Consider the following 23,615-nt stretch of genomic DNA (forward strand, 5'->3'; position numbering starts at 1 on the left):
TAGCCATTTACAATTTTTTTTAAGTTTATTTATTTGAGAGAGAGAGAGAAAGAGAGAGTAGGGGAGGCACAGAGAAAGAGGGAAAGAGAGAATCCCAAGCAGGCTCTACACTGTCAATGCCAAGCTGGATACCTGGTTTGATCTCACAATTTGTGAGATCATGACCTCAGCCGAAATCAGGAGTCTGACACTTAACCAACTGAACCACCCAAGTGCCCTAATTTTTAACAGCTTTAATCACATGTACTAATCACAACTTTTAACCCTTACAAACTAATTTCTAGTGAAAACTAAGTAGTAAAAAATGTGAATTGTCTGTTTCTCCAGCATTTTTTAGATTGGCAATTTTCTGAATACATTTCATAGCTTCTAGAAGCATGTGTTTCTTCATAGTGCAATCTTTTAATAAAGCACAAAACATGGTTGCTAACAGATCCAAATTTATTTTTAGTTTCTCTATAATAAGGAAATTATAAGTAGATAAACCTATGCTTAGTATTTAATGTTTATTATTTTATCTTATTTGGAAATGACCCAGATAGTCAATGAATTCAACCTAACTTATCACTTAGCAAAATGTCAAGGTTTCAACTTGCCAAAAAGATTTGGGAACGCTACTCAAAAAAATTTTTTTAATGTTTATTATTTATTTTTGAGAGAGAGACAGAGTGTGAGTAGGGAGGGGCAGAGAGAGAGGGAGACACAGAATCCAAAGTAGGCTCCAGGCTCTGAGCTGTCAGCACAGAGCCCAACATAGGGCTCAAACTCATGGACCATGAGATCATGACCCCAGCCAAAGTTGGTTGCTTAAGCGACAGAGCCACCCAGGTGTCCCTGGAGAAACTACTTTAAAAGTTTACCTAAAAACCTTTTAAAAGTTATATCTCTTCAATTTACTTGTTCTTAACAGTCATGCGTAGGTTACCAATAAAAACTACATGAGACATGAAAATCTTCCCAAGCTAATTATATTTTTAAAACATTTTACAGGGGCGCCTGGGTGGCGCAGTCGGTTAAGCGTCCGACTTCAGCCAGGTCACGATCTCGCGGTCCGGGAGTTCGAGCCCCACGTCAGGCTCTGGGCTGATGGCTCAGAGCCTGGAGCCTGTTTCCGATTCTGTGTCTCCCTCTCTCTCTGCCCCTCCCCCGTTCATGCTCTGTCTCTCTCTGTCCCAAAAATAAATAAAAAACGTAAAAAAAAAAAAAAAAACCATTTTACAACAGAGGTAGTATCCACTTATTTGACTTGAACTAAACTGAGGCAGAATAAAAGTTTTAGTTTTAATGGTGATAATTTCAAAACATGTCTATTTTAATTAAACCAACCACCTTAAATTACCTTTAACACTGAATATTTTCCCAGATCATATGAACTTGAAAATAAGCGCTTGCCTTTAAACCAACTAAATAGGGCTCTTTTACAAATTAATTTTAGTAATACCATCCAGATGTAGGGAAAAAATCTCACACTTACAACATATGTGTTGTTAAAAGGAAAACCACAGGCCTAAAATGGAATTACTTAGGTTGAGGCTCCAAGTCAGTAAACCACGACTAAATACCTGAACTAACTGCAATTTCAATTCCCCAGGAATGCAACCTTTAACCAGTCAACATGGAATTTCCTGGTCAGCACAAGAAGTTTATTGATAGATCTCTTCCATTTCCCTTCGGAGGGCAACACAGCCTACAACAATGGATGTTTTGCTTAAAACGATCTTTTTCCACTCCACCTCTACTTTCAAAAACAGTTCCTTTTCTGTAGGACTCTAGAGTTCCTTTCTAATTGTTAGATGGGACGCTCCCAATTCATGAATTGATTAATAACGCCGATTAGATCTTTAAAATTTACGCTGTTGGATTTTCGTGATTTAACAGTATGGACTTACATACAAACATACTTACAGATGTAAACAAAGATCTTATCGTTTTTGTTTTGTGGAGAGAGCATCATGGGTCTGATTTTGACATACCTTTTCTCTGCCTTCCTTCTGATGCGAAACTTTTTTTTTTAGAGTTTGTATTTCAAAGGATGGCTTTTCGGTAGAGAAAATTGATATCACAAAGACATAGAGAAAGTATCCAAGTTTTCTCCAACGTGGACTTTTTGGGGACATATTGTCCTCTTATCAGAGATGTTAGAGCCTGGGCACAAGAGGCATTTTAGTAGTTTGTATTTTTAAAAGACCTTTTCTCTTCTCTGCCTTTTTCCTTCAGTCTCAGGCAATTGTGGGCTGTGTTTACATTTCAAGGTATGATAAAAATTTATAATTTTAAGGGACAGAGAAAAGAATGCAAGTTTGTTTTGTTTTGTTTTTTTAAAGAAATGTGGGCTAATTGCTATTTAACTTTTATTTCTGTTCTTAGGACAATTTTGCTCCAATATCCCAATCTTTTATAATATCTATAAGCATTTTGAGAGGAATAGGAAAGATTTTGAGATTTGAGATTAGTAAAGATCGGTGGTTGATTTGCTTTTAGAGTTTTGTAGAGATTTATAAGATAAAGACACTTGTTTTTAATTCCCCCAAAGATTTGGATTGCACCCTGAATATCAAGGGATTGACCTGCCTTTTTTTTTTTTTTGAGAGATTGAGAGAGAGACAGCACAAATGAGTGAGGGGCAGAGAGAGAGACAGCACAAATGAGTGAGGGGCAGAGAGAGAGAGAGCGAGAGAGAGGGAGAGAGGGAGAATCCCACGATGGGCAGAGAAAGAAGGAGAAGAGAGAGAGGGGGAGAGAAAGAAGCAGGACTCAAACTCATGAACTGTGAGATCACACCCTGAGCTGAAGTTAGATGCTTAACCAACTGAGCCACCCAGACGCCCATCCTGCCTTTTTAGCTAAACATTATATATTTATACCAGGGAGATGATTAACTAAAATAGGAATCAAAACCTTTATGCCTGTGTAAACTCTATATAAAGCACTCTAATAAAAGCCTTTTTTTTTCCCCTAAGTACAAAATTTAACCTGAGCTTTTATTATATTAAGCCTTGAGAATCAGCCTTCCACTGATTAATTGAAGGAGGGCCTAGGAGAAATTTTGGTCTTCTGCTTCCTCTGTGAAGGGGGGCAGAGTTCCAGGGGGCCTTCTGTCATGCCTAATAACCATATCTATAATCATGAGCTGAAAGAAACTTCCCTTAGGAACCAGTCAAGTTCTCTGTGAGTGAGGCTGTGACTAGCCATTAAGCCAATTCCTCTAAATTTGGTAGGATCTTTTCTTTGAAATATTAGTAGGTTTCATGCCCAGGGTGGAGCCCCATGCAGGGTTTGAACTCATGACCATGAGATCAAGACCTGAGCTGAGATCAAGAGTTGGATGCTTAGCCGACTTAATCCAAGCTGGTAGGGTCTTTGAAAATGGAGGAAAAGGGCATTATAACTTAAAAGATCTGCTGCTGTTCAAGGGACATGAATTCTTTATGGTTGTTGGGGGCAGGGTCATTGCATAGAAATGCCTAAAGGTGGCAGAGCCTGATTAGAGCAAAGCAAGCCCTACTGCCTGTCTCAGGTGCTTCTGCTAAATTTACTTTTTGGCTTTCAGCATTTATGAGTAACTTGTATACTTTGAACTTGAGATTAAGCTGGAATGCTGTCTACAAATCTTGTACGGAGTGGAAAGTTTAATTTCTGTTTTTTGTCTTGTTAAGCGAGTCCCTAAGGCTAGCCTTATACTAATAAGACAATTCAGAGCTCTCTATAAAGATTTTTTTTTTTAATTTAGCTAATTTAAAAGATTCATCTTCTGGTCATTGATGAGTAAGATCTTACTATTAATAGTGACTCAAACCAGTAAGTCTTTTCATGGCTTAACCAAAGATACAAAAGGCATCCTAAAGAGGGCATAGTTGATTAAAGTTCCCATGATCCAAAAGTCTACTCTCAAGAAAGCAAAGGCCTTGGGGGACAGTAGGGAAGAATGACGTGGTATATCCTGTGTCTCCAGCCTCCCACAAGGGTGCAAAGCTTCCTGACCCACTAATTTGTGTCAGCAGGCAGGTGCTTCCAGAATGGGATTTTTCTAGCACTTAACAAGCAATGAAAGTTGAGAGGACAAAGGTCCTTATGGTCTAGACATAAGACATTTTCTTATGACAAATTCCCCTGAGAGCTGGCACAGCTGGAGAAAGAGAGTGCTCCTCGTCAGTGGGTGTCTCAGATCCCCACTGTATTCAACTGGCCACTGAAGTGCACCCCAGTAAATGCACCCTCCGAATGCCAGAGAGAATGTTCTCACTGGTCACAAAGCCAAGCTCTTAGCACATAGAACAAGATGAAAGGAAAACCCTCATCCGGTTATTACACAGGGGATTCACAGCAAAGTACGTCCGAACTGACACTGTCTGATGAGAAACTGTGAACTCATCACTCAGTGGGATCAGCTTGCACAGCAGGCTGGTAGGGTCTATGCTTGAGTTCTTCTCTACGATAATCCCTTTTAAGAAAAATAACACAAAAGACACAGACCAAGGGGGAAAAAAAAAGACCACCTCTGGGAGGAAAGGGATCACTAACCAAACAGTACTCTACCAAATTTTTACCAAGAGTCACTAAGCCAAAGAAAATAATTCGACAAATATTTTCTCTTACTAATCTAATCTGAGAGAGAGAAAGAGAGAGAGAGACAGAGAGAGAGAGAGAGAGAGGGGGAGAGAGAAAGGCTGTCATCACTCTCACTCCACCAGACCTCACAGATTCCAGGAGGCTGGCATGGTAAGAAACCTTACCTTCTGCCGGCTGTACGTCAGATCTCCCAAGACCTCAAAGCTGCAGAATCTTCGGAGCAAATATCCAGCGGAAGTTGATCCAGCTGGCCACGCCAACCATAGGGGAGGAACAACCTCCTCTGCTTTCAAAGATTTCCTGCTGGTCTAAGAATTAAATGAACATGAGACAGATTAACGGGGAGGGGTGGGGGGGGGGAGCCAAAGCTTTAATACGTGCACACAGAGTCCCAATAATGAAATTGAGTCCTAAAGAAATTACCAAGGCAGACAGTTTCTCAACTTTTTAGACAAAGGGGCAGTAAATCTGTGGTGAGGAATTGACAGGACAAAGAAATATAACTTTGGAAACCTCAATGAGTGAGGAATTCTAAACAGAATTTAGGGACTACGGTAGTAAATTAAATAAAAAGTAACAGCCTTTTTGGTTCTAAATGTCCTATCTCTGGTGATAAGAATCTATTTAGCTCCAGGCACAGAGAGACTACCTTTTACACAAGAGATTTGCCGTCTTGTTTTCTCACAAGGAGGAGTCAGACTGTTCTTTTTGCATTGGCTGTTTCTTAAGTAATTTTTATTTAAAATAATATGCCAAAGTGGCACACTTTGGAGTGGCCTGCCCTTGGCCTGAACAAAACTTATTTTTTTTAAGTTTATTTATTTAAAAAAAATTTTTTTAAATTTTTATTTACTTTTGAGAGAGACAGAGACAGAATGTGAGTGGGTTAGGGGCAGAGAGAGAGGGAGACACAGATCTGAAGCAGGATCCAGGCTCTGAGCTGTCAGCACAGAGCCCGATGCGAGGCTCAAACTTACAGGCTGTGAGATCATGACCTGAGCTGAAGTCGGCCGCTCAACTGACTGAGCCACCCAGGCGCCCCTAAGTTTATTTATTTATTTGAGAGAGAGAGAGAGAGAGAGAGAGAGAGGAGAATGAGCATGAGCAGGGGAGGGGACAGAGAATCCTGAACAGACTCCATAGGGACCAGGGGCTTGAACTCACAAATCGTTAGATCACGACTTGAGTCCACATCAAGAGTTGGACGCTTAACTGACTGAGCCACCCAGGCGCCATTTTCCTCCCCAACCCCAACAAAACTTTTAGGTAGAGAGAAATCTTGATTAATACCACCAGACAGCCAATCAAACCTGCAAGGATAGAGATGATTACCCGCTGAGAGGGAATATGTAACATCCCACTGCCTGGTGTTGGAATAAGACCTCCAGCATCTGGGGTTTCACTGACAGCAACCCAGGTAGCAAACCCCAAAAGGAACTCAGCAGCACATCTTGCCCAGCCCAAGTGGAAAGAACCAGAAACAGGAGAAAGGAGAGGAGAACAAAGACCGAATGGGGTGGGTACTGCCTGTTGCATTTCTCTATGTACCCAATACCCAGCCCAATACCTGGTACACAAAAGACCTAACAAATGTGCCATTTAAGGGATCACCCCAGGACTGCCACCAGCTTTCGATAGAACTTTGGATAATTTACTTCCCTCATTGGTTATCTGTTCAGTTGTTGCAGCTAATCCAGTTGTTCTGGATGATCCAAGGGAGGTCAATGCAAGAGAACCATGATTTAATCATGGGTGCCTATGTAATGAAGGGGTTTGGAGAGCTTTGGGGTTGGTGAGCACATGGAAGTATGGGGAGAGCAGCACACTCAGAGAGGGCATGGAAACTCTGTGCCCCTTCCCATACCTTGCCCTGTGCATCCTTTCCATGTATCCTTTTTAATGAAACTAATGTTAAAAAGAAAGCCACAGGCCCCCAAAATGGCATCACTTAGGGCCCCAAGTCAGTAAACCAAGACTTAACACCTAACCTGTATACAATTGCAACACCCCAAGGATGTAACCATTCACCAGCCAACATGGAATTTCCTGGTCAATTCTAGAAAATTTACTGATAGGCCCTTACCACTACCCTTAGGAAGACAACCTTGCCTAAACAATGCATTCCTTGGTAATAAATTCCTTTTTTCTTTCTTTTTTTTTTATGCTTTCTCTCTCCCTTCAAAAACTGTTACCTGCAAGACCCCCAAGACCTGACCCTCACTCCCCACCTGCTTGTACTCACCAACCTTTGTCCCACATTTTTCCGTAAGCTCTTCTTTCCAGCTTATCTCCTAACTCAGACAAATAAAAATCAAAAGCACTCCTCAGGCCATAGTGACTGCCCTGACAAGACCTCCAGCCAGCCCAGACCAACAAGACCAGTTTGAGCTTAACTTCTGACTTGCACCTGCACAGGAGGACCATAGAGTGACCTCCAGAATGACCAAAAACTACCTCATTATAATACTCATTATACTCATTATAATACTAATTATACCTCATTATAATACTCATTACCTCATTATAATACTAAAATCTCTGCCCAAGGAAGAGCACAGACCTCATTGACATAACACACAATGCATGTATAGGCATGTTTCTCTAAGGCATGTGCATGACCTTATGACTACCTCTACATACAGAGGGGAGGCTTACTAATCTAAATATTCACCCTGAATCTAAATAAAGAGAATCCATTCACCCTTGCTTGGAGAGTCACTGCATTGGAAGCCATTCCCTGTAATGTCCTTATTTGCTGCAAATAAATCTTTCTTTGTGTGCCAACTCAACCCAGTTCAATTTTTGATTCACCAAGGAGCAAACTAAACGTTGGTTCAGTTACAAAACCTGCCTCTTGTTTAGCTCAAGGGAGCTCCCGTCTATTTGCTAGATGGAATGCTGCCTGATTCATGAATCATTTAATAAAGCTAGCTAGATCTTCAAATATACTCGGCTGAATTGTTTTGTTTTGTTTTAACAGATTTGGGGGCACTGTCAGGATCTGAAGCACAATTCTGACTGTATTTGGGAGCAATGAGAAACACAGGTATAATGCTCTGTGAACACTTCTGAGTTCACTGTCTTGCTTCTTCTGAGGGCCATTGGTAAGTCCCTCTCAGTTAAGCTCTGCTGTTTTTGCATTCGAGCTCCTGACCTAATTGGCTTTCCAGTCCATGGTCAACAGGTCGGTCTAGACAGATAAGAAGCTTTAATGGAGTGCCAGTCCTTAGCCCTTTGATCAGTCTGCAATTTCACATTGGGATTCCTTCTTAACTTCCACACTGAAGTCCCCATTTACTGGGGTTTCCTGGTTTATTCCTTTCCCCAGTTCCAGTCTGCAGTCTCCATAATGAATTCTGCTGGTTTAGTCCACAGTGGGAATTGCTAACGGTGGGCACAGCCTTCCCTTGGCCAGTCCACAGTGACAACTTTTGTTTACTGCTGGTGCATTAAGTTGCCCATGTTTGTTTGTCTTGTGTCCTGTGAACAAACACTTAGCTAATGGGATTCTTAAAATCAGAAGAGTCAAGCATGTCACCTTCTGGAACACCCGCTTATTTTATGTCTAAAAACTATAGTGCTGGGGGCTGTGATTATCTACAGAAATGGTAAAACTTTAATAAAAACAACATAGAATTATGATGGCCATGATGCAGAACGTTGTTAATTAGGTAAGGCCATCTAAGCAGTACACTTGAAAGTAAGGGTTCCCAAAGTAAACAGAATGGGATACCTGTTTTAATTGGCAAGCAGATGCCTGCAAAAAGTTTCAAAATTTCAAAATAGTTTTGTTGGAAGATCCACTGCAAAAGGATAATGAAAAATTAAATTTAGATGAGCTACCTGCCAGGGCCAAGGCAGGCTGCCCCAAGATGGTCCACTTTGGCATGAACATTATTTTGAGTTAAAAGCAAAAGAATCCAACAGATTCAGGAAAACTCTTTACCTCCTCCTCCACTGCCTGCATCAGGAAAACAGGTATTAACAGAGATTTCTCTCTACTTAATAAATCTATCAGCACAATAGGCAAGCATTGTTTTCCAAACATGTCCTCAGCTTCCTGCTGATGATCTTTCTTCCCTTTGTATCTTTAGGAATTTCATGCCTGTGTGGATTCCCTGTATGTATGAAATGAAATTTGATTTTCTCCTGTCATTCATCTCATATCCATTTGATTCTTAGTCCAGCTAGAAGGACCTTGAATAGCAGAGGAAAGTCTTCCTCCTCAACACATCTTTGTAAGTACAGTAAAATCTTGGTTTCTGAGCATAATTCATTCAGGGCATACGCTTGTAATCCAAAGCATGAGTATATCAAAGCGAATTTCCCCATAAGAAGTAATGGAAACTCAGATGATTTGTTCCACAACCCAAAAATACTCATATAAAAATGATTACAATTCTGTAATATAATACAAAATAATAAAGAAAATACAAAATATAAAGAAAAATAAACAAATTAACCTGCACTTACCTTTGAAAACCCTAGTGACTGGTGTGAGGGAGACAAGAGAGAGGAGGGTTATTGTATAGGATGACTTTCACTTTCACTGGATGTTGACTACAGTACAGTGTCATATACTGTATTTACTGTAACTGGCAATAAGGCAGCAGGGGAAAGGGTCTAGATCTGGAAGCAGCCTGACCTAGAATGAAGCAAAGCATCCTAAGCTTACTCTTGTATGGAAAAGTAGAGGACTGTCCATAGTTGCTATGAAGTGATAAAAAACACACTAGTGCCAGTTATGGGCACTTTCTAATGTTCTGAAAACCCACTGATTTCTGCCAAACACCGTGGCCTGAGACTGAGCATCCAAGCATGGGAGACCATCACCCACAATCTCCCATCACACAGTGGGAGAGAGAGAGAGAGAGAGAGAGAGAGAGAAGAACCATTGGCTCACTTATGATCATGTGGCATTCAGCATCATGTGCTACTCATATTGTAAGACATTGCTCTTTTATCAAGTTAAAATGTATTAGAAATATTTGCTTATCTTGCGGAACACTCGCGAGCAAGTTACTCGCAACACAAGGTTTTACTGTATTGGATTTTAATACTGCTTCTTATAAACTGGACCAGATTCTGATTTCTTCTAGTGTTCCCCAATACCTGGTTATGACTCTCCAAACTAACATTTTTTTCTCTCACCTTTCTGACTTGAAATCGTTTAAAAACTAAAACTGCCTTTATTTCTGAAGCTCTACAAACAATATAAACAACTTGGTATAAATTTTACAGAAATCACCACAATAGCTCATGTATAAACAATCTTCAGGCCTCTTGCTCTGTGGACCGCTCAAAAAGATAGCCTGATGGGTGCCTGGGTGGCTCAGTTGGTTAAGCATCTGACTTCAACTCAGGTCACGATCACGCTCACATGCTGTCTCTGCCTCTCTCAAAAATAAGTAAACATTAAAAAAAATTAAAAAAAAAAAAATATAGCCTGACATATAAAAATCTTCTTGATTGGCTACTCTCAAAACTCGGAAATTGGTTTATAATTTGATACAAACCTTAACCATTGTTTTCTTTTGTTTCCATAAAAATGTCTCTTATTTAATATCTGGTTGTTTATACCAAAGGCCAAACTTTGAGAATATACCTTTATCATGACCTCCTGAAATGAGTTTAACTAAATTGACCTATTGTCAGGACTAAGAGACTGGCTTGAAAATATGAAATCATCTACCAACTCAATTTATTAATGTGTGAAACTTCAGTGAAGTTTCAGACAAAGGGACTGTAGGGCAAAAGGGAGGCTGTCCCAAGAAGGGCCATTTTGGCATGAAGATTACTTTGAGCTAAAGATACATCCAAATTGAAAGTGAGATGATACACCACCACCTATCATGCTAATGGACATCAACAGAAAGCTGGAGTAGCCATGCCATACTTATATCAGACAAACTATATTTTAAACAGAACTGTAGCAAGAGATAAAGAAAGTCACTATATCATAATAAATGGGTCTATCCAACAAGATCTAACAATTGTAAATATATGTGCCCCCAATGTGATGACACCCAAATATATAAATCACCTAATCACAAACATAAAGAAATTCATTGATAATGATACAATAATAGTAAGAGACTTTAACACCCCACTTACAACAAAGGACAGATCATCTTAAAAGAAAATCAACAAGGGAACAATGGCTTTGAATACCACATTGAATCAGATGGACTTATAATTATATTCAAAACATTTCACCCTAAAGCAGCAGAATACACATCCTTTTTGAGTGAACATGGAGCATTCTCCAGAATAGATCACATACAGATTCACAAATCAGGCCTCAGCAAGTACAAAAAGATTGAAATCATACCATGCATATTTTCAGACCACAATGCTATGAAACATGAAATCAAACACAAGAAAAAATTTGGAAAGACCACAAATACATGGAGGTTAAAGAACATCTTACTAAATAATGAATGGGTTAACCAGAAAATTAAAGAAAAAATAAAAAAAAATACATAGAAGCAAATGAAAATGAAAATATGACAGTTCAGAACCTTTCAGATGCAGCAAAGGAGGTCATAAAAGAGAAGTATATAGCAATCCAGGCTTACCTCATAAAGCCTAAAGCCAGTAAAAGAAGGGAAATAATAAAACATAGAGCAGAAATAAATTATATAGAAACAAACAAAAAAATCAGTAGAAAAGATCAATGGAACAAAGAGCTGGTTCTTTGAAAGAATTAATAAAATTGATGAACCCCTGGCCAGACTTAATCAAAAAGAAAAGAGGAAAAACCAAGAAAACAAAATCACAAACTAAAGAGGGGAGATCACAACCAACACCACAGAAATACAAACAAGTACAAAAAAATATTATGAACAGTTATATGCCAGCAAATTGGGCATTCTGGAAGAAATGGATAAATTCCAGGAAACATACAAACTACCAAAGCTGAAACAGGAAGAAATAGAAAATTTCAACAGATCCATTACCAGCAAAGAAAGTGAATCAGTAATCACAAATCTCGCAATAAACAAAAGTCCAGGGCCAGATGGCTTACCAGGAGAATTCTACCAGATATTTAAGAACAGTTCATATCTACTCTTCTCAAACTGTTTCAAAAGAATATAAATGGAAGGAAAACTTCCAAACTCAATCTACAAGGCCAAAATTACCTTTATTCCAAAACCAAAAACCCCACTAAAAAGGAGAATTATGGGCAGCAAAAATTCTCAACAAGATACCAGCAAATCAAATCCAGCAGTACATTAAAAGAATTATTATTCACCACGATCAAGTAGGATTGGTTTCTGGGCAGCAGGGGTGGTTCAATATTCACAAATTGATCAACGTGATACACCACATTAATAAAAGAAAGGATGAGTACCATAGGATCCCCTCAATAGATGCAGAAAGAGTGTTTGACAAAATACAGCATCCATTCTTGATAAAAACCCTCAACAACATAGGGATAGATAGAACACACTTCAACATCATAAAGGCCATATATGAAAGACCCACAGCTAATACCATTCTCAATGAGGAAAAACTGAGAGGTTTTCCTTTATAGTCAGGAACAAGACAGGGACGCCCACTCTTACCATATTTAACAAAGTATTGCAAGTCTTAGCCTCAGCAATCAGACAACAAAAAGAAATAAAGTCTTAGCCTCAGCAATCAGACAACAAAAATAAATAAAAGGCATTCGAATCAGCAAGGAAGAAATCAAACTTTCACTATTTGCAAATGACATGGTATTCTATGTAGAAAAATCAAAGACTCCACTAAAAAATTGTTAGAACTAACCCATTAATTCAGCAAAGTCTCAGAACATACAATCAATGCACAGAAATCTGTTGCATTTAATGTGGATGGAACTGGAGGGTATTATGCTAAGTGAAATAAATCAGTCAGAGAAAGACAGATATCATATGATTTCACTCATATATCAAATTTGAAAAACTTATTAGAAGACCACAGGGGAAGGGAAAGAAAAATAAGATACAAACAGAGGGAGGCAAACCATAAAAGACTCTTAAATACAGAGAACAGACTGAGGGTTGATGGGGTTGGGAGTTGGGAGTAGGGAAAATGGGTGATGGGCATTGAGGAGCGGACTTGTTGGGATGAGCACTGAGTGTTGCATGTAAGTGATGAATCATGGGAATCTACTCCTGAAGCCAATGCCACACTGTATGTTAGCTAACCTGACAATAAAACAAAAAAAGAAAGAAAAAAGTCTGTTGCATTGCTACACACCAATAATGAACGAGCAGAAAAAGAAATCAAGGAATCGATCCCATTTACAATTACACCAAAAACCCAAGATACGTAGGAAAAACTTAACCAATGTGGTGAAAGATCTGTACTCTGAAAACTATAGAACATTTATGAAAGAAATTGAAGAGGTCACAAAGAAATGGAAAAACTTCCCATGCTTATGGATTAGAACAAACATTGTTAAAATGTTTATACTAGCCAAAGCAATCTACATATTTAATGTAATGCCTATGAAAATACCACCAGAATTTTTTACGGGTTGGAAAATAAGCCCTAAGATTTGTATGGAACCACAAAAGACCCCAAAGAGCAAAAGCAATTTTGAAAAAGAAAAGCAAAGCAGAAGGCATCACAATTCTGGACTTCAAGCTGTATGACAAAGCTGTAATCATCAAGACAGTATGGTACTGGCACGAAAACAGACACATAGATCAATGGAACAGAATACAAAGCCCAGAAATATTGTTGACCCACAACTGTATGGTCAATTAATCCTTGACAAAGCAGGAAGAATATGCAATGGAAGAAAGGCAGTCTCTTCAGCAAGTGGTATTAAAACTAGACAGCAATATGCAGAAGAATGAACCTGGACCACTTTCTTACACCATACACAAAAAATAAATTCAAAATGGATGAAAGACCTAAGTGTGAGACAGGAAACCATCAAAATCCTAGAGGAGAACATAGGCAGCAACTTCTTCGACCTTGGCCATAGCAACTTCTTACTAGACACGTCTCCAGAGGCAAAGGGAAACAAAAGCAGACATGAACTACTGGGACTTCATCAAGATAAAAAGCCTGTGCAGAGTGAAGGAGACAATCAACAAAACTGAAAGGCAGCCTATGGAATGGGAGAAGATATTTGCAAATGACATATCTTATAAAGGGTTAATATCTAAAATCTATAAAAGACTTATCAAACTCAACAGCCAAAACCCAAATAATCCAATTAAGAAATGGGCAGAAGACATGAATAGACACTTTTCCAAAGAAGACATCCAGATGGCTAACAGACACAAGGAAAGATGTGGATAAATCTTTAGCCACAAAATGGCTAAAATTAACACCACAAGAAACAACAGGTGTTGGCGTGGATGTGGATAAAGGGAACCCTCTTACACTGTTGGTGGGAATGCAAACCGGTGCAGTATGGAGAACAGTATGGAGGTTCCTCAAGAAACTAAAAATAGATCTACCCTACAATCCAGCAATTGCACTATTAGATATTTATCCAAAGGATACAAAAACACAGATTCAAAGGGGTACATGACCCTGATATTTATAACAGCATTATCAAGAATAACCAAACTATGGAAAGATCCCAATTGTCCATTGACTGATGAATGGATAAAGAAGATGTGGTATATAGGTACAATGGAATATTACTCAGCCATCAAAAAGAATGACATCTTGCCATTTGCAATGACATAGATGGAGCTAGAGTGTATTATGCTAAGTGGAATAAGTCAGCCAGAGAAAGACAAATACCATAGGATTTCACTCATATGTAGAATTTAAGAAACAAGACAGATAAACACAGGGAAAAGAGGAAAAAAAGAGAAAGGGGGAGGCAAACCATAGAGACTCTTAACTATAGAGAAGAAACTAAGGGTTGATGGAAGGGAGGTGTTCCGTGGGATGGGCTAGATGGGGGATGGGTATTAAGGAGGACACTTGTTGGGATGAGCACTGGATGTTGTATGCAAGCGATAAATCACTCAATTCTACTCCTGAAGCCAACATTACGCTATATGTTAGCTAACTAGAATTTAATAAAAATTTGATGAAAAGAAAGTAATCAAAATCCAGCAAATTCAGGAAAAGCTCTTTACCTCCTCCACAACTGCCTGAAAAGAATTTAGATAGAGGATCAGCTCCAGGACGTGAGCTATCACCTTAGATAACTATGTTTTGACATGAACTAGGTGTGGCAGACAGGAAGAAACCTAGCAAGACTTGTTTCATCAAAGTCCTGTTTGTCTCACATTTCCTGAGAGGCCTAGCAAACATTTGTTTACCAACCATTTACTCTTTCTTATCTCCCTGTGAATTTCATTCCTTCCCTCTGAAGTCCCAGGCCCCACCCTCTTCTCCTTACTTCACAGTGACAGATATACTTCATTTTGCCTGATATCTTTGGAATTTCCATGTGCATGTGGATTCCCAGTACATACGAAATCAAATTCAATTTTCTCCTGTTAATTTGTCTCATGTCAGTTTGATTCCTAATCTGGCTAGATGGGCCTTGAGAGGAAAAGGAAATTTGTGCTCCCTGATATACCTACAGCAGAAGACAATTAGACTGATGTAACTCTCATGGCTCATCTCTGTCCTCTTCTGAGTACTCCATTCTACTAATCCTCTGTCTAAATTGTTCTCCCGCTCTGGAAAGACTACATAATTAAAAGCAAAAGTCTGCCAATTTAATGCTTTTACAGACACCCCTGTAACTACCTTCAGAGAAGGGCCCCCATGGAGCCCCCTCCCAGAGTTGAAGAAACTGAGGAATTTTCTGGTAAACTGCTACATTCTTCCCTTAAACAGCTAAGAGGGAACTGGTGGATATCAGAGCCTGCAGATAGGATTCTGGAAAAACTGTCAGAGGCCAGTGAAAGATGAAAATTCTTACCAGAATCAGTTCTTCTGAATCTCTGTCTGTGATGCCCAGTCCAGAGAGGAAAATTAAATCTCACTGTTGTCCCTTCATTTCCAAATGCAAACCCATTGTGTATTGTTCTTTTCTCTCCAAGGGATAGGAATCGCCTTCTTACTTGTCTCCTTTTGCGTGAATAGGCTAGGCTTTCTGCCTGCCTGGTACATGCAAGTTGTTTCTTTCTTTTGGCTGTCTGTGGGAGTGACTCTGGATTTGAGAAAGATAGGATCTTTTGCACCCTCTTTGGGGGCCTGCTGGACACCCATGAGATGTTATGCAATACTGCCAGAAATATTTAAAATTAAAACTATGTACCCATGCAGCATTACTTACAATAGCCAAATTATGGAAGCGATCCAAGTCTCCATCGATTGATGAATCGATAAGGAAGTGAGATACACACACACACACACACACACACACACACACACACAAAATAAATGTAACTCAGCCGTAAGAAAAGAATGACATTTGCAGCAAAATGGATGAATCTACAGGGTATAATGCTAACTGATATAAGTCAATCAGAGGAAGACAAATAGTATGTCATTTCATCATGTGGAATTTAAGAAACAAAACAAACCAACAAAGAAAAAAAGAGAGATAAAAAAAAAAGACTCATAAATATGGAGAAGAAATTTATGGTTACCAGAGGGGAGATCTGTGGGGAGATGGGTGAAATAGATAAAGGGGATTGAGAGTACACTTATCACGATGAGCACTGAGTAATGTATACAATTGTTGAATCACTATACTGTACACATGGAACAAATATAACACTGTATGCTAATTATACTGGGATTAAAAAAACAACAAAGCTGTGTATCCAGAGGGAAAGAAAAAAAAAAGAGGATAATGTAGTAGGATAGATGGATTAACCTATAAAGTCATTTAATTTATAACCCAGTTCTTTGAGGAATTAAAAACAACATTCTTATAGATCTTTTACAAAACAAAAGTCAGCCTACAGGCTATTCAAATTCGCCTATTCTTTTACCAATCCCAAAACTTCTCTTCTTTATCTGAAAAATCCTGTAAATCATCAGCCTTAGAAAATCAAAGTCCTTCTTGGGAGAACGCCCTTTTTTTCTCTTCCCCTTAAAGTTATACATCTTATCATGTCTTTGCAATGTAAATATAGCCCCAAACTACCTGACTGAAGGGGAAAAAAAAGGCAAGAAAAAGAGTGTTTTTTAAAATAAACTGCCAGGGTCCCTGGGTGGCTCAGTTGGTTAAGCGTCCAACTCTTGATTTCGACTCAGGTCATGACCTCACGGTTTGTGAATTGGAGCCCCATGTCGGAATATGACATGTGTATGTCTCACAGCATGTGGGAATGTGTGGCCTGCTTGGGATTCTCTCTCTCTCCCTCTCAAAAAATAAATAAACAAATAAAAGTAACTGCTAAAAGGGCTCTTGTGCCCAGACTCCAGCACAGCTTTCTTAAGATTAATTTAGGAACAAATACAAATGTTAAAATCTCCACAAATATTTGTAGCAAAATTAATTTTCAAAAGAGCTCTATTTAGTTGGTTTGAAGACCAGTGCTAATAAGGACTGACCATTCTAAACCTCCGAAAAAGATAGAAATTAACCCAAGTGTTTTTTTCAAGTTCATGTGATCCAGGAAAATATTCGATATGAAAGCTGGTTTAAGGTTGTTGGTTTGATTGAAATAAACATGTCTTCAGAGCTATCAGCAATAAAATTAAAACTTTTATTCTGCCTGGGTTTACTTAAAGTCCTATAAATCAATATTATCTCTGTTACAGAATATTAAAAAAAAAATAGCTTGGAGGAGCGCCTGGGTGGCTCAGTTGGGTGGGCATCAGACTCTTGGTTTCAGCTTAGGTCATGATCCCAGGGTCATGGAATCAAGCCCCGTGTCAGGCTCCATGTTGAGGATGCAGCCTGCTTAAGATTATCTCTCTCACTCTCCCTCTGCCCTTCTCCCCAATTGTGCTCTCTCTCTCTCTAAAATATAAAAAATAAAATAAAATAATTAACAAAAAAGAAAAATAACTTGGAAGATGGACTTTGATATATCACAAAGTTTTTATGAGTAACCTAAGCATAAATTGTTGAGAACAAGTAAATTGAATAAGCATAACTAAAATAAAAAAAATAAGCTAAACTTTTAAATAATTTTCCTAAATCTTACTGGATGGAGAATACATACATACATACATACATACATAAATTCATTCAATATCTAGATCACTTCCAAATAAAACAAGATACTAAAATATTAATTACTAAACATAGGTTTATGTATTTTTGACTTCTAGTTACAGAGAAACTAAAAGATGTCCTGATCTGTTCATGCTCCACTGGAAAATTTAAAAAAGCATATGCTTCTAAAAATTATGAAATATATTCATAAATGTGCAAATCTGAAGAATTGTGCTAAGACAGTTCGCAATCACTACTTAATGTTCACTAGAAATGAAGGTTTCTAAGACTTAAAAATTCTAATGAATGTAATGTATTAGACCACCGGAAATTATAAGGGAAAAAGCTTTGTATGCAAAGAAAATAAGATGGATGTTTTCAGTGAAAAAAAATTATGAGATACAGAGATGCATTCTGGTTGAGGGAAAATAAAGTAATTTTGTCCTAAAGTGAGGCTGGTTATTTAAAGAGGGAAAACCTAGGACAAATCTGAGTTAAAGAAAGAAAATTATAGAAGGTTTATATATTTAAAAAAAAAAAAGGAATTTGGAAAGAACTTTCAATAAGTGATCAAGTTGGCTTCCGTGACAAGGCTGCAGCAACAGAATCCATAATGATTATAGCACATCTGGATGAGGTCCATTCTGCTTCTGCAAAAATGGTTTCTCACTGCCAGGCTGTTGTCATCCTGATATCCGTATAACATGGCAACAGTCTGCCCCTGAATCAGAGAAATTGAGGTGGGTAGACAATGGCTGTAAATTAAATGAATAGTTGGGGCCATCGGAAACCCAAGATGGTTGCTTCGTTTTTGCCAGGTCCTTGACAAATCCCATTTTATTTTTGTGTTCCTTCAACCACTGTAGTGCATTTAAGATGACTCAAATTATACATAGACATTAGTGGGAAAGCCTCTCTAAAATTGCAAAAACAGTCTACCAAAATGTCTAACGTGTCAGACCCATAATCCTGAAAAAGACTGATTTTTGTCTACAGTGTCCTCAGACCATCTCCTTGTAGACTCTTTGAACCCCTACCTACAGCTAGACTTCATTCAATGGCCACTTAGTAGGGGTTACCAATATGTCCTTGTTATTGTATGCATGTTTCCCAGATGAGTCGAAGCTCTCATGGGATGGGGGTAGGATGCTGCTAAAAACTGTGTTTCCCACTTTGAGTATACCTTCTTTAGTCTCCAGTGATCAAGGCACCCGCTTCACTGGGTGAAGCATCTGAGCCTTAATGAAAACCTTGCAAACTTCTTGAATTCTATCAATATATAACCTTTTGCTGATTCCTTGCTGTCTCATGCTATTATGGCCACTACTACTGTAAGTCTCTAATGCCTTATGCTCAAGCCTGTCATCAACAGGGCAAAGAAGCCTTCCTGGGTCCCAATTCAAAGGATCCCGTTGGTCCCAGTTTAGAGCCCCATGATTGGGTATTCTGAATATGTCATCAGAGCAAGACCTCCGGCCCCATTAGAAAGAAGCTTACCAGGTGTTCCTGACCACTGACACGGCTACAAAACTAGAAGATGTAGAGCCTTGGGTACATATTGCACAGATGAAGAAGACTCAATATGACCCCTGGTCCTGGAGACACTGGAGAGCTCTGAATCAAAGTGACAGGGAAGAGAAGTAGCTGAGGTAGACTGTTTCCACCCAAGATGCCAGATCGCCTTCCTCCTTTAATTGAACATGAAACCCCTTGTCCTTCTTCACTCCTCTTCACTTCTTCCCCTTCCTTCCCTCTGGAATTGGCTGGGAAAAATAAACCCCTCATCTTTATCTCCCAGGCCATTTCTGAGATGGGTGACCTCTGGAATTGAGAACAACAACCTTTTATTTCAGGCTAGGAAGCTGAAATCTAAATGACCCCCTACATCTCGTTGGTTGACTCCCCTGAATTTATATCATCAAGTTAGAAAAGGCCTACCAGGAGGCTCTCGTGATTCGGGACTCACTCCTTTGGCAGGTTCCGACTTCTCTGGCAACGGATAAATATAAATGAGGCTGTGATCAGGAGCTCCTCTTTAATTCTTGAAATTGTTGCAGAATCCACTGTGAAAGCAATAACTGCCCAACAAAGATCCTTAGACTGTCTGGCTTAAGTTGTTCTTGATAACAGGATAGCCCTTGATCATCTGTTGGCTGAGCAAGGAGGTGTCTGCTGTAACCAATTTCTCCCGCTATACCTGGATTAACACTTCTGCGGAAGTTAAAACTCCGTTACATAAGGTCACAAAGCGATCCATCTGGATTAAAAAGGTGACTCCTTCCGTGAGGTCTTTTTATTTGGTTTTGATTAGATTGGGCCTAGGGGACTGATGAGGAACACAAAGGCAAGAGAAAGGTAGATAAAGTTAAATTTCCTTACAACCTGCAGCCCACTGATAAATGCTTGAGACCTGCAGAGTGTGACATTCCTTAAGGAACTCACAAACTGCCTTAATGTTAATGCTTTGCTAGGGACGAAAAGCAACCTTAGCTTGACAATAGCCAGAACTCCAGGATCCGAGGTTTCTTTAACATCCAGAAATACTTTTAGAGACTTCCGTTATCTCTACCACCCCAACTCCAAAATATATAATCAGTCATGCCTCACAACCCCAGTGCAGCTCTTTCAATACCCACAGGTCCCGTCCCTGTGCTTTAACGAAAGCACTTTTTTACACCAGATATTTATCCAGATACTTGATGCCCTCTCTTCATTCCTATTCTTATACAAAGCTGTCTTTCTTGGGCACAGGACAGTCACCTAAGTCACTAAGATGGTTGCCAATCTTAAGACTCCAATATCAGTTTTCCTCCTCATTGGTCACTGCAATCCCCTCCACATCTCTAGTCTAGTCACTTCTGGCCAAAAGACCTCTGCTTAGAGCCAGCTGAAACCAGTATGCGACTGAATTTGAAACCGTTGCAACCAGGGAGTGTTACGTGGGGCAGTTTTAAAGACTACATGTGTTGGAATGTCGCTTAGACCGTGATGGATTTCCACTTTATTATTCCTCATCAATGCCCCCTACTGAGTACTTAAGTTGTAATATCAGGTACTTCTGCTCTTGCAAATTCTTAGCATCTCCATGGGTTAAAATGGCAGTCTGTCTTGGGTCCATCTACTGGCACCTATTGTGTCCCGGAAAAAAAAAAAATAGGGAAGCAAAGAGATGTCAACATCACTTTAGTAAACAAGCTGGTGTTCAAAACAGCTTTTTGAGGGATGCCTCTGGTTGCTTTGAACACCAGGAACCCTCGACATTATTCTGAACGGGATGCAACCCAGGAGCCAGGGGAGGGGAGGCAATTAGGGTAACGAACGTATCCACTTTTATAGGAACATAAGATTTCCCTCTTTTTTTTTTTTTCTTTTAAGGTTTACTCTTGACATATTGGATAATGATTGTGTAAATAGGCCCCCTCCTCCTAACAAACCTGGGCTACTGGAGGAATCACCGGCCAGTTCAAACAAGGAGAACATTGGCTCTGTCATTATCCTTCCTCCTTACAAATCCTAAGGACTCTCCTGCTCCCAGCCTGGCTGGACGTAACAGGAGCAGAATCCCCCATCTTCCAGGAGCTTCTCCTACATCTGGACTATATCCCCTTAGGGACGTTGTTAATGGAGAAATGGGCACTATTAGAACCTGCGTCCCATTCTTCATGGAAGACTTGACTCATACAAAACAATTAGGATGATATTCTGAAAACTCTTCTCAATTTATTGAGGGTTTTCAACAAGTTTCTATTATGTTTCACTTGACCTGGCAAGATATATATATATATATATATATATATATATATATACATATATATGTATATATATATCACATTAACTCATGGCTGCACCCCTCAGGAAAAGAACCTTCTGGGCAAGGGCTCAAGAATTTGCTGATGAGCTAGCACCCAGAGATAAAGATCATTATGCAGTAGGGTAATGCTGGCCCAAATACCAAACCACATTGGAATTACCAGGAGGGTAGGATGAGAAGGAAAACATGAGACCATATGATCACTTGTTTAATAGTAGGAATGAAAAAAAGGATTCTCTAAACCTGTAAACTTTGCTAAAATTCAGAAAATTACTCCAGGAGCTGATGAAAATCCAGCTCTATTTCGGGGTCATTTGGAGAAGCCATCCTTAAATATATAAATCTGGACCCAACCTCACCTGAGTGAACAATTACATTAAACGTACATTTTATAAAAAATCAGTTGGCACCTGACATCTGTCAAAAATTGACTAAAGTGGCTTTAGGGCCTCAAACCTCCACCCAGTGTCTACTAGAGGTACCTCCTGGAGTTTTTTGTTTTAATTTTGTTTGTTTGTTTGTTTTGTTTTAGTTTTTTTGTTTGTTTGTTTTAGTTTTCCGAGGGGAAAGGGTAAATTTTATTTTTTTTATTTTTTTCTCCAATTTTTAAAAAAAAATCTACTTAGTTAACATGTAGTGTGATATTGGTTTCAGGAGTAGAATTTAGTGATTCATCACTTACATATAACACCCAGTGCTCAACAAGACAAGCGCCTTCCTTAATGCCCATCCCCCCTTTAGCCCATCCCCCACCCACATCCCTCCAACCACCCTCAGTTTGTTCTCTATTCTAAGAGTCTCTTTTGGTTTGTTTCCCTGATGGACTTATTTCCCTTAGCATAATACACTCTAGCTGCATCCACATTACAGCAAATGGCAAGATTTCCTTCTTTTTGATAGCTGAGTAATACTGCATTATATATGTATAATTCAAATTCAAATCTGAATTTTTGTACCCTTTGGATAAACAGTAGTGCAATTGCTGGATGGTAAAGCAGTTCCATTTTTACTTTCTTGAGGGACGTCCTACTGTTTTCCAGAGTGGCTGCCCCAGTTTGCACTCCCACCAACAGTGCAAGAGAGTTCCCCTTTCTCTGCATCCTCGCCAACACCTTTTGTTTCTTGGGTTGTTAAGTTTAGCCATTCTGACAGGTGTGAGGTGGTATCTCATCAGGGTGGTTTTGATTTGCATTTCCCTGATGATAAGTGGCGTTGAGCATCTTTTTATGTGCCTGTTAGCCATCTGGATGTCTTCTTTGGAAAAGTGTCTACTCATGTCTTCTGCCCATTTCTTAATTGGATTATTTGGTTTTTGGCTATTGAGTTTGATAAGTCCTTTATAGATTTTGGATACAAATCCTTTATCAGATATGTCATTTGCAAATATCATCTCGCATTCCATAGGCTGCCTTTCAGTTTTGTTGATTGTCTCCTTCACTCTGCAGAGGCTTTTTATCTTGATGAAGTCCCAGTAGTTCATGTCTGCTTTTGTTTCCCTTTGTCTCTGGAGACATATGTAGTAAGAAGTTGCTATGGCCAAGGTCAAAGAGGTTGCTGCCTATGTTCTCCTCTAGGATTTTGATGGTTTCCTGTCTCACATTTAGGTCTTTCGTCCATTTTAAACTTATTTTTCTGTATAGTGTAAGAAAATGGCCCAGTTTCATTCTTCTGCATGTTGCTATCTAGTTTTCCCAACACCACTTGTTGAAGAGACTGTCATTCTCCCATTGGATATTCCTGTTTTGTCAAAGGTTAGTTGACCATATAGCTGTGGGTCCATTTCTGGGTTTTGTATTCTGTTCCATTGATCTATGTGTCTGTCTGTTTTTGTGCCAGTACCATACTGTCTTGATGATTACAACTTTGTTATATAGCTTGAAGTCCAGAATCATGATGCCTCCAACTTTGCTTTGTCTGGTTTTGGAATCAAATAAAGTTGGCCTCTTATAATGAGGTTGGAACAAAGGTTTTCTTTCCATTTCTATTTTTTGGGAACAGTTTAAGAAAAATTAACTCTTCTTGGGGCGCCTGGGTGGCGCAGTCGGTTAAGCGTCCGACTTCAGCCAGGTCACGATCTCGCGGTCTGTGAGTTCGAGCCCCGCGTCGGGCTCTGGGCTGATGGCTCAGAGCCTGGAGCCTGTTTCCCATTCTGTGTCTCCCTCT

At 39.3% G+C, this 23,615-nt stretch overlaps 1 protein-coding gene across 9 annotated transcripts in view; it reads right to left on the reverse strand.

Moving 5' to 3' along the window:
• Window positions 1-23,615, reverse strand: part of VNN1 (vanin 1) — a 67,528-nt gene that overhangs the window by 34,792 nt on the left and 9,121 nt on the right. For 2 of the 9 annotated variants that reach the window (XM_047858776.1, XM_047858779.1), the window contains 3 exons: window positions 19,580-19,967; window positions 19,139-19,255; window positions 4,734-4,877 (listed from right to left, as the gene is read on the reverse strand). The gene's annotated coding sequence lies outside the window, so the exon portion shown is untranslated. Of the gene's footprint in view, window positions 1-4,733; window positions 4,878-9,042; window positions 9,057-15,445; window positions 15,643-19,138; window positions 19,256-19,579; window positions 19,968-23,615 lie in introns of those variants that run through there. The other 7 variants (XM_047858774.1, XM_047858778.1, XM_047858777.1 and 4 more) reach the window with 6 other exon arrangements.

Source organism: Prionailurus viverrinus, chromosome B2, assembly GCF_022837055.1.
Source record: "Prionailurus viverrinus isolate Anna chromosome B2, UM_Priviv_1.0, whole genome shotgun sequence".
NCBI lineage: Eukaryota > Metazoa > Chordata > Mammalia > Carnivora > Felidae > Prionailurus > Prionailurus viverrinus.